The sequence below is a fragment of the Oncorhynchus mykiss genome, chromosome 2 (genome assembly GCF_013265735.2).
Source record: "Oncorhynchus mykiss isolate Arlee chromosome 2, USDA_OmykA_1.1, whole genome shotgun sequence".
Classification (NCBI taxonomy): Eukaryota; Metazoa; Chordata; class Actinopteri; order Salmoniformes; family Salmonidae; genus Oncorhynchus; species Oncorhynchus mykiss.
In genome coordinates, this window is record NC_048566.1 from 37,553,934 (window position 1) to 37,566,712 (window position 12,779).

A 12,779-nucleotide genomic window follows, 5' to 3' on the forward strand; every position below is an offset into this window, starting at 1 on the left:
TAACTCCATGCGGGCTGCCATGTGCCTTTTACTGAGGAGTGGCTTCTGTCTGGCCCCTCTACCATAAAGGCCTGATTGGTGGAGTGCTGCAGAGATGGTTGTCCTTCTGGAAGGTTCTCCCATCTCCACAGAGGAACTGCAGCTTTGTCAGAGTGACCATTGGGTTCTTGGTCACCTCCCTGACCAAGGCCCTTCTCCCCAGATTGCTCAGTTTGACAGGCGGCCAGCTCTAAGAAGAGTCTTGGTGGTTCCAAACTTCTTCCATTTAAGAATGGTGGAAGCCACTGTGTTCTTGGGGACCTTCAATGCTGCAGAAATGTTTTGGTACCCTTCCCCAGATGTGCCTCTACACAAACCTGTCTCGGAGCTCTACGGACAATTTATTTGACCTCATGGCTTGGTTATTGTTCTGACATGCATGGTCAACTGCCTTTCCAAATCATGTCCAATCAATTGAATTTACCACAGGTGGAATCCAATCAAATTGTTGAATCATCTCAAGGACGATCAATGGAAACAGGATGCATCTTTGCTCAATTTCGAGTCTCATAGCAAACGGTCTGAATACATATGGAAATAAGGTATTTCAGTTTTTTATATTGAATACATATGCAACATTTAAAAAAAATCTGTTTTCACTTTGTCATTATAGGGTATTGTGTGTAGATTGATGAGGAAAACATGTAATTTTATACATTTTAGAATAAATCTGTAACGTAACCAAATGTGGAAAAGGGGTAGGGGTCTGTATACCTTCCGAATGCACTGTATCTACTGCTTGGATAGTTCGATCTGAGCCACTGGCTTAATCCTGTTCTGTTATTTCTTTCACATTTATTTTTGGTTGAGATGGAGAGGTGAATCCACATATAATTTGTTAACAAGTTAACAGGCTATTTGCCTTATTGCAAAAGTGATACTGAATGGTGTTTGGTTGTCAACGGAACCAAATATCAATATTTGAAGGAGATGTTTCTTCTGCTTGGATAGCTCCACCTGCGCCAATGAGTCTAGCTTTATCCCAGTTTGTCTACAAATTAATAATTGATTTGTTGGATTCATGTCTCCATTTCAACCAAAAATTGAAGTTAAAGAATAGGACTATATCAAATTAAAAACTTTAAATGCACTTTAAATACAGTTTGATTTGATTTAATCATATTCTTTAATATTCCAAGATATTAATATTCCAAGATTTTTGGTTGAGATGGACACATATTTAATATTAACTTGTAGATTCCATTTGAAATCAACCAAAGCTTGAAACTCTAGGCCTACTGTATATGTATTGTATATGAATTTAAACAATAGCTGTTGTCCACTGAAGTCGGTTACCACGCCGAACTGCAGTCAGGTCAAGACCCTGGTGAGGACGATGAGCACATAGATGAGCTTCCCTGAGATGTTTACTGACAGTTTGTGCAGAAATTCTTTGTTTGTGCAAACGCACAGTTTCATCAGCTGTCCGGGTGGCTGATTTCAGATGATCCCGCAGATGAAGAAGCCGGATGTGTAGGTCCTGGGCTGGCATGGTTAAACGTGGTCTGCAGTTGTGAGGCCGGTTGAACGTACTGCCACATTCTCTAAAACGACGTTAGATGCGGCTTATGGTAGATAAATTAACATTAAATTATCTGGTAACAGCTCTGGTGGACATTCCTGCAGTCAGGATGCCAATTGCATACTCCCTCATCTGCTGCATTGTGTGACAAAACTGCACATTTGCGAGTGGCCTTTTATTGTACTCAGCACAAGGTGCACCTGTGTAATGATCATACTGTTTAATCAGCCTATTGATATGCCACACTTTTCAGGTGGATGGATTATCTTGGCAATGGAGAAATGCTCACTAACAGGGATGTAAACTAATTTGAGCACAAAATTTGAGAGAAATATGCTTTTAACGCGTATGGAAAAGTTTTGGGATCTTTTATTTCAGCTCATGAAACATGGGACCAACACTTTACATGTTGCGTTTATATTTTCCTTTTATACATATACAACTAAAAGCATTGTATTTGTTCCATCTGCTCCTGCCACGCCCTCTACTTCTCATCCTGGACCTCCCTAAACCTGCCACCACTCCCCCAGTGCTCTCTCCCTCTCTCTCTCTGTGTGTATGTGACTGTGTGAGTGGAGACAGGTGTGCTGGAAGCAGAGCAGATTCCCATCAGCTGCAACCTGTTCCATAATCAAGAACCCTACAAATACTCAGCCCTGCCACTTCTACACCGCCAGATTGTAGCCTCTACTCAGTCAGTATGCTGTGCGAGCTGTTTGTGCATTCATTCATGGATCCCTGCTCTGCTGCTTCATTGGATTCCGTTCCAGACCTGCTTACCCAGTTCCTAATCTCCTTGACATCAGCCTCAGTCCAGATTCCCTACTAACATCCCGAGATCCCCCTGGACTGCACCCCATCTCCTCTCCCGCTTTTCAAAAAATACATTGGTTACCTATCCGTGTCTCCTCGTCTGAGTCTGCATTTGGGTTCACCTGCTCCGCCCCGCGCAACAGTATTTGGTTCAAACCATTCGCTAAGACCTAAAAACTCAACTGGAGTTGTACATAAAGGGTGTGACCATAGAGGAAGCTAAACTCCTAGGTATAACGTAGGTATGATCCAATAATTTGGATGGTCAATTATCATGGTCAAGTCATTAACAAAGTTCTTGTGAAGATGGGGAGGGGTATGTATGTTATAAAAAAAAGTTTTTTTTACATAAATCAACTGTACTAGTTGTTCAGGCTCTGGTCTTGTCTGATTTAATATGGTCAAGTGCAGCAAAGAAACACCTAGCAAAGCTGCAGCTGGCTCAGAACAGAGCAGCACTCCTTGCCCTTAACTGTACATACAGAACTAACAACATGCATGCCAGTCTTTCTGGGTTGACGAGAGATTAACTGCTTCTTTTTGAGAAATTTTACTGTGACAATTCCAGATTGTCTACGTAATCAAATAACATTTAGCTCAGACACTCCTACATACCCTACAAGATATGCTACCTGGGGTCTCTTCACAGTCCCCAAGTCCAAAATGAATTTACACCAATGCACAGTATTATACAGAGCCATGATCACATGGAACTTCCGTCTCCAGCAAAATTACCTTTTAAAAACAGATTAAACATTGAACAGTGGGGACTGTGAGGGGACACACTAAAACACTATTTTTGTTGTATTGTTTGTATTTGTTGTATATCCTGTTTTATCAGTGGTTTGTTTTGTGTTACTTGTATTGTGGGGTTTTTGTGGACACCCGGAAAAGTAGCTGCTACTTCTGCAAAAGCTAATGGGGATCCAAATAAACAAATACAAATACTGGCATTCATATCAACTTTATCAATCAAATGGTTAACAAGAAAATATATGTTTTCCCCTCGCAACTAAACCTGGCTGATTAAGCTAGCCAGGTGATAGTAAAGCTAGGATGAATGTCAGACGTTAGATGCTGTCAATGGAGCTCATCTGAAATGTACCACTATATTTCACATGATAAACAAACTACTGTCATGCCTTTTCACCAAAAATCGATGGACACATATAATATAGATGGTTACCAGGCCGAGGAATAACGTTAATAGCATTACTTTGCAGAAATTACTTATCTTCACCTTTTCAAGCTACTTTCTGAGATTTGATTGATGGACCAATCTAGCAATAGTTGCAGCAATAGGCAGCTGTGTTTTTGGCTGAATGGTCAGGAGTAAAAGGTCCTGTCGCTAGAGCTGCTCAAACCTCGTTTTTACTTGCGAATCTCTTTCTACAAACTTAAAAAACATTCAACAAGCTTACAAATCTTTTAGTAAAGTGATAGAACTCTGAGCGTGCACAGATTCAAAATCTGCAGGTGTATTTTTGATTCACAGCAGAATATTTATAGTCGTAAATGGACCAAAAAATCTTATTGAATGTATTTAAATGTCAAGTTACAAGTTTGCGACCATTGTTACATTTTTCACACATCATGATACAAGTTTGCAAAATTACATTATACATTTGGGAATCGTACTTGAAACCACGAATCTCAATGTGTGACCACGAAATTCAAAATAGAAACTCATGGGCTTCCGTTATCATTATCCCATAGAACACTGGTTACCATGATGACATAATCTTGTGGTTTTAAATTTTACCCTCAAAACAACAGTTGCTGACTTTTTCAAATCCAATGTATTTTCCACATAGATTCCACAACACAATACATTGACAAAATTTGTTAAAACAACATTGATTTACGCAGCTTGTGCCCAGTAGGTAATTACTGAAAGGTCTCCTTATCGCATAGAAAGTTCTGCAAATGTGCTTGAGTAGGAGAGGTATTTCTTTACCCATTGGTCTCACTTCATATTTTACCTCATAGATTGAGGTATCAGCCAACCATTTGTTTTACTGGGTAAAAGGCACAAGATAAACAAATTCAAAGAGCCCCTAACTGAAGCATCTTGTGGTTTTTAGTATCACACACTGTTCTCACAAAGTTCAAGATGGAAATGTGAGGTATGGTGCCATAGTCCCTCTGCCCAGAGCCCCAGACCCTTTCCCTTCCTCCCCAGGCCCTCTCTCCTGGCAAGAGAAGTGAGAGGCAGTGGTTTCTTGGTTTTCTTTGATCCACACCGGTCCATGACTCTTTGGAGAGGGCAGAGAGTTGTTGTAATCATCTGTGCTGCAGATACATCTCACTGCATGACCTCAGTGGTTCCCCCCTAAAAGTTTCAGGGTGCCACAAACCTTGGCAACAATGGTCTCCTCTGTTGTCTCTATCTAATGCAAAGGGCACCAGATAAACAGTGGAGACAAGGTGGCACAGCGGGTAGCGCCCACCACAGAAAAACAAGAGGAATAGGAGAGAGGGGTGGAGGTGCCCACTGGGGAACACAACACTGTTTCGTTTCAACTGGAGAGAACTATTGGCAGCGGAGCAAGCATGGTATTAAGCCCTCTTTAAACTTACCTTGCAAAACATATTTTTAGCCTTCCCCTCCAGTTTTACATCACAGCCTGACCGCAATCCAGTTACTGACATTCAAACTATGGCCTGCAGTCCAAGCTCTGTACGTTTGCACGAACACCCCAGATGCACAGACGTGGTGCGAAGGAGAGGCCTGAACTCCATGACAGCTCATCGTTGGACTTTGGAGAGTGAGGAGCGTCCGAGCGTGTTTGTTTTGGACCAACTATAGACAGACCTACATCTGCCAGCTTCTCTGAGCAAGTGCTCTGGCAGAGAGCAAATGGCTCGGGAAACTGAGATTGCGGGCGGGGAATCGTTTTCGCGTTTCACTTCAGATTAGCGTCGGGTTTCCGAGAAACCCTCGGCTGCACATATTTTTCTTATCAGAAGGTAATTATTTTATTGTTACTTTAAACACTCTGGGATAGTTTGCATACTTGCCTTCCTTAGTGTGTTTCTTTTGAAATACTAGGCCCGTAAGAAACAGATGAGTGTGTTTTCAGTCACATAAAGAAACAAGCTGTGTAGAATAATAAAGGAGAGCAAGCTTTGAACCTTTTTGGTCCTAAAGGGCTGTGGGAGAGCAGTTTCCTTGATGACCTGTTGCCTTGGTCGCTCCAAGACACAAGTCTTTCTGTGTTAGTTCAGTCATGCACCCTGTTTTACAGATTTTGTAGTCCTTGATATTGTTCCATCAAAAGACCCTTGAAAGTATAGTTATTTAGACTTTTTGGGCTTTGCTCGTAATTGCTCCCACATGTTTCATTGGAGATCGCTATCTGATCAGATAAAACACTAAACAAAAGTGGAAAACTATTTTCAGGCTAACTAATAAATGCATTTCAATGTAAAAAATGATTTGTAAAGCCCCTGACTCGCTATAAAACACATTCAATCACTGGCTCAATGTGAAGGCAACTGCTTCTTTCCACTTACATCGGAGTTGTCAGTTTGATTGTCTCAGCTCAAAGCTGCCTGTATTCCAATGTTAGGAGTGCAGAGGCTGTTTTACTCTCAGTGACCATGCACGCATTTCCTTTAACTATGATGCTTACTTGTGATTTGTGGCAAAGAGAGAGTACGTAGGTGGCGAATTAGCGGCCATTATGAGAATGATGCCGGGTTTTCCTCTCTACTGTGAGGCCTACATTACTTCCCATTGGGCAACGACGTCAGTTCAAGAACTGTCACCCTTTCATTGGATTTAGGTTCAAAGTTGGGTGAGGAAATAAGATGAAATTCCCTTGCGTTGATTACTTTTTGCATATCCAATCAGTTTCCCCTATTGATTCAACGTCGTCACATTAAATGTTTTTGTTGATATGGCGTGGAAACAACGTTGATTCAACCAGTTTTTGCCCAGTGGGTTGCCCCCAATATGATTCCAATTTTAGAGGAAAAGTCACTGAACGACTGTAAATTGGTAGCCTGGAATTAACTGATATGAAGTCGAACAATGGTGAAACTGAGTATATCAGTTTGGATTCTAGCCAGGCTAGCAGATTGGATCCTACAGGCAATCTAGGGAAAGGTTCAGCTAGTGTACTACATACACTTGGCCTGACCCTATTGATGGAGACATATAGACCAAACAGTGGTTTACATGCCACAGATTAGGCCCCATAAACACCATTCATTAAAAAAGTAGGCACAGAGAACACCTCACACAGCCCCAGCCAGCAGATAATGCCATGATTTATGTGGTGTGATTATCGTGTCCACGTCAAGCTAGAGAACTCAACAAGTGGAAGGTTTTGGGGAAGTGGGGCAAAAATAAACAGAGGATAAAACCCATTAGTAAAACGTATCCCCTTAAAGAAGAAAATACAATAAGTGCCATAATTCCATCCTAGCTGGGTTTTTCCAACATTGTTTTCATTAGTTTTAGTGATTCACCGTTTGTTCCCGTCTTTACATCTTTCATTGTTCGATCCTCTACCGTAAATTCCAAACCGGTCTAATCCCACATTAAACTGGCAATAGTCTGTCCACATATTTAATGAGGTGTAGACGGGTATGAGTGATCTGCAGACAGTACTGCTGGGTAGCTGCTTTGGCCTGTTCGCAGAGTGTGGATAGATGGAGATCGAGGAGCTGAGATTGCCGCTGCCTCATAGCAAAAACCACAAGCCGCCAAGAGGATCTTCAAATGCTATATAATGACACAAAGTGTGGATGTTGGAACCGCCTTTACAACTGGGTTTGGCTCCACTGAACATACTACCACCTAAAGAAGATGGAATCTCGTTTCTCTACGTTCCCAACCCACAACTTCTCTCCAGTTATTTTGATTGAAATGGCTCAAAGCAGCAGTGGCTCCGTCAGCACTTCGGTAGCACTTCAGTTAAGCTCTGAAACCCCCTTGTCATGAGAGCAGGTTTTCTACAGCAGGGTCTCCACAGCACAGCGCTCTGGAGTGAGAGCTTAGACCGTCAGCAATTCATCTCTTTTTGTTTAGTCAGGCCGGTAGAAAGCTGTACTCCCTCACCAGGGCCACCTATCCAGCAGAGCTGATTTGAGACCCTTCTAATTAACCACACTGAGATATTATCTACAAATGTACATAGACAGTCAATTAGGAGCTTACTTCAATGCGACGCCACGGCTGCTTTGATTATCCCCTCTCGCCGCATGCTGTCGATTTTAAAAAGGCAACTGTACCTTTTAGCCTCGCTGCATCCTCTGCATCTGGCATTTGTCTAGCTAGTGGATAGGGAGAAATATATATATTTTCCACAAAAAGAAAATGTTTATAATTGCTGCCACAGTGTATTAGTGCCCCGCCAAACAATAGCGAGGGAGGAATCACCTAATTGCATTGCTTATGACGAATCATTGTGCTTTTCGGGCACTCTGGTTTTATACCAGCTTTAATTTGATGCTGCTGTGGCCTTTTGAGATTTTTCAGGGCTTCACTCTACAGAGGGGGGCTTTAACGCCTGGCTTTGTGTTTTGGAATGACATTTTCCTGTAGGCCAAAATCTGTCCTCGGTTACAGATTTTGAAGAAGTTATGTGATTTGTTTTGCTCTGACAAAATCAAGACCGAGGCCACACACTACATGTTCCTGTACTGAACACCTAATCCCCTCACTGAATGGTAACAACGCTGACCTGATTTTGACCTGCATTCCATCAACAGCCATAGTACAGCAATGGAACAGCTCAGGTTCCTCTGTCTTATATCATCTATGTTACCAGGTACAGGTAAGCCATCCAAGGGGAATTGGTTCTCATTCATTAAACTGCACCAGCCTTTCTGAACCCTCATATACTTAGGTTAGCTTGAAGACACCACCTCTGGAATCTCCGAACCTTGTTCTATATTGTAGCCTAAGGACAGCAACATCAGAGGTGAATACATAATTAGCCCTGCAGTGTTATTAAAGACATACCGTAACTGAATGATCTCTCCCATTACTATGCAATCTCAAAGCAAAGCAATGGTGGCCTAACGACAACGTTTACAGTATCCACAGGTGTAAGAGCAACTTAACGTAAAGTGTTACCCAACAGTACAGTCAAATATGAGATGCCTTGACCCGTAGAACAATATGAGGTCCAGTGTTATAAAACATACGATCAGCTCTGAGAGCTCGGATGGGAAACGGTGTTGCCTGGATCTCACGTCCTACTTCTGTGATGTCAGTCACGAACACGCTCCATGGAGGAGGTCCGCATCCATCCATGAACTTGATTGAGTGAATACCAACCCGCCAGAGGGATGCCATGACCTCGCTCATTGGCCCTGGGCAGAGGCAGAAACGAAATAAACAGACTCTCCTTCCCGTGAGGCTCCAGAAGAGGACCCAAAAAGAAGAAAGGGAAGAGAAGCACTCTGCAAGTCATCTGTCAAACATTTCTCACACTGGCTCCTGGATGAGTGGCCAGAGCACATGGGGCTCCCCCTACTTGCTAGCCCACTTTTTTTATATAGTGCTATAAAAACTAATACACGCAGAATCCTGTATTTTAATACAAGATTGCTTGGTAAATCTGCAATTTATTGCAGTGGTGTAATTTAGCTGTGTCTGCCGCAACTTGCTCTGTCTGCACGAGAGCACTGTGACCTCACTCTCCCTCCAAGACATGGCTTAGACGTACCAGAGTCTGGGAGCACTGATACATGCTTTTGTAAACCTGCCTGAAGAGTAGGGCATAAATAACCTTACCACACAAGTGGAGGAGAATATAGACCCATCTCACATGGCAAACATCATCAGGATCACTTTGACTACGTCCTAAACGGCACCCTACTCCCTATATAGTGCACTACTTTTGACAAGAGCCCTATGGGGCCTGGTTAAAAGTAGAGCACTAAATAGTCAATAGGGTTCCATTTGGGATGTACACTTTGTCTGTTTAAAGTCAACCTACTGAAAATGTAAAATACTTTGCAAAAACCCCTTTGATACAAAGTGACATAGTATATAGTTTACGAAAGTTCAATCAAGAAGGCTGGTCTGAATGCTTGTTTAAATTCATCAATTAAGCAGAACATAATTGACTTTGTTTCCTATTAAATGGGCATGGTGGGAATGAATACAAACATATCATCATCAGCATAGCGTCTTGCTTCTTCTCCTCTTTCCTATTAGTCACGTGTGAAATGTCATTCACCTATTTACCTCATAGCCTATAAGCACGGCACAGTGATGTACATTCCCTCATGCTGTTAAACCTATGGTCTCACTCTTGCAATTTTCACCATCTCTCTCAACCAATGGGTGTAAATCTTGGGAGGTATTTTTGTCAACTTACACATGTTCTCTCACTTGCTGTTTTTCAGCAACAGTTGTCGACAACCATTCACTTCCCCATCACCACCAGCATAATAACCATAAGCCCCCATCATTGGAACTCCTTTCCCCCAGCGAGGGAGTTTTGATGCCAGCTGCCCAGCATTGGGCTGTCATCAGCATCTGGCTCCGATGAGTACACCCCAAACTATTCAATAAAATTCCATATTGCATTCTGTCTTTGTTGTCTATTCAGTTTAGCCTGTGTTCTGCTTCTGTTAGATAGTTACAATTACAACGAAAACAAATCTTAGTCAAAACATTTTCCGTATGTTGTCGATGGCTGGTTACATATGGTAGTAATGACTGGTTACACTTTGCAACGTTCATTTTGCAACACTTTATTGCTCAAAGAACAACATGTTAAACAGATTAACAGGAATAGGGTATTATCTGTGACGTATGATATGACCAGAGTAATACTCCGAAATTACCCTAAATTGAACTCCCACTCTAATCTAAATGGTTAGGAAAATGTGAAGTGTTCCTGAAGCAAAAAAGATTTGCTTCTTTTGCTCCGACAACAGCTCGAATGTTAAAAAGACAGATGAGCTCAAAAGGGGCAAAAGGTATAAAACCTGAAAATAATTTAGGAGCATTTGTCTGTTCTCTCTTTGTTTGTCCTAACAAGACTTGACACTTGACATTTCAATACCTTTTGAGGGGAAAATGCAGCTTTATGATATGAGGGCGCTTTATTTATTTATTCGCAGTGCATTGCTGACGCCGTCTGTTTCAATTTCATCTGTATGAAAATTAACAGAGAACATTCCTTGGTCTGGTCTGAACTTTTCTCCTGCTGCTGTTGCGAGTTTACTGGAGTTGAACACTGGCAGATCCACCTTCAGGGGCAGTGAAAATTGGTTCTACGGCATGGCACTGTGCCATATAGTGTAGTACTACCACAGTAGCCAACTCTACACAATCTTATCTTTACTTCTATAAATTGCTAGTGTTGAGTGCAATTTATGTTATTGCGTCATATACCTGATGATGAAAGTAAAACACGCTTAATTGGCAGTTAAAATGGTACCTTACGTGTCTCTTCTGACAGGGTAAAATGCCTCTAAATACACAGTCAAGGTAAAACGTTTCAAAATTCATTTAAACCTCATAAAATGGATATAGAGGGCATTATTAGGCTGGGTATGCCTGTTTCTTATTGGCAACGTGCAAGGCCTTTGATGCCATTATCTACGCATTCCACAAGCTATCTGTACAGGTTTCGAGTGTATTAGCCTATATACCGTAGGCTAAACACATTTATTATATTTGCCTGGGCTGTACTGTCACACACAGAAAATACCTTTAAGATCACATTTTCATCAATGTATCTACTATGAGCACAGATTGTTACAGAATAACAATGTAATCTAACCAACATTTGCATTTGAGCTGAAACTGATGCATTTAAGCTAACTTTTTAATAAATTAGTGGACAAGTAATCAGAATGACAGTGTTTTCAGTTAGGAATGCTGAGTGGAAACAACAGCAAAAAGACAGGTAGAATGTATGACAAACAGTCCAAAGTTGGTAGTTAGGCCTATATAAATAGTTGTGTATGCCTAAAAACTGCACACATGGGTAGGGTGTAAAATACATGTTATGTGGTTGAATAAAGTGCAACTGTAAAACCAATTTATAACCTGACAGAACAGTTGCAATAGGAATATATGTATAGGATTGACAGTAAAAGGCTTAATGTACACTTCTGTGCATAATCCTCAATGACCCAGGCAAGCAAACCAATGCATCTGTGTAGCACCCTCTTCTGGAAAAAGCAGCAATGTGCAGAATTATAGCATTTAGTAGCTAGTATCACCAGTACAAGCTACTACAAGCTACGAACTATATAAATAGGGTCTATATAAAAAAAAACTGCTTTCTCAGTTGGTGATTAAAAAATATACAAATTCTACAAAAAAAATGAAACAGCAGAACATTTAGTTTGGGGAGGGAGGGAGGTCACCTCGAAAAACACAGAAAATGTATTTTATTTGTCGTTTTGGGGCGTAGTTTACATTGTTAGTATTTCGCTTGGCTAAACAGCGCCCGTTTGGGAATTTGTTTGGGAATGTAAAATAAGCAGAAGACCTGAGACCACCAGCTAAACGATTTTAGGACATTCCCCAAAATGTAGGTCTACTCTTAAGGAGCCTACCGTTACTCCTTAAGATCCAAGGATGATATTTATTACATTCATAGGTAACTGGCTCTGCCAGCCAAAACAGCCAAAAGCTCATTCTAAAGGTGAATTGATTCCCAATTGCTATACGGTTTTAGAAACATAAAGCCCTTTACTTTCATGTCACATCGAAATTATTTCACAAATGCAAAATATACACACTTACTATGCACTGTGTTAACCGACTTCACAGTTGCAGCAGACATTATTTTTCAATGATCAAGTTTACATGTGCACAGTATTCCAGATAGTAACTCATACCCCGCTTAAGGTGTTACTCGGGAGCTGTTTACATGCACCTTTGATAACCCGCTCATAAATATCCCTGTATCTATGAATAAACAGAATATTCCTAATTTAAATATATGGGTTATAAATGGAATAGTAACTGAAATATGAACTCTGACTGTAGGCCTATAACCGCTCACCTGTTGAGTAATATACACTGAACGAAACATGTAAAGTGTTAGTCCCATGTTTCATGAGCTGAAATAAAAGATCCCAGAAATGTTCCATGCGCACAAAAAGCTAATTTCTCTCAGATTGTGTGCACACCTTGTGCTGAGGACAATAAAAGGGCATTCTAAAATGTGCAGTTTGTCACACAACACAATGCCACAGATGTCTCAAGTTTTGAAAGATTGTGCAATTGGCATGGTGACTGCAGGAATGTTCACCAGAACTGTTGCCAGAGAATTGAATGTTAATTTCTCTACCATAAGCCGCTCCCAACATTGTATTAGAACATTTTGCAGTACGCCCAACCGGCTCACAACCGTTGCCCATGTGTATGGCGTCATGTGTGTAAGCGGTTTGCTGATGTCAACGTTGAGAACAGAGT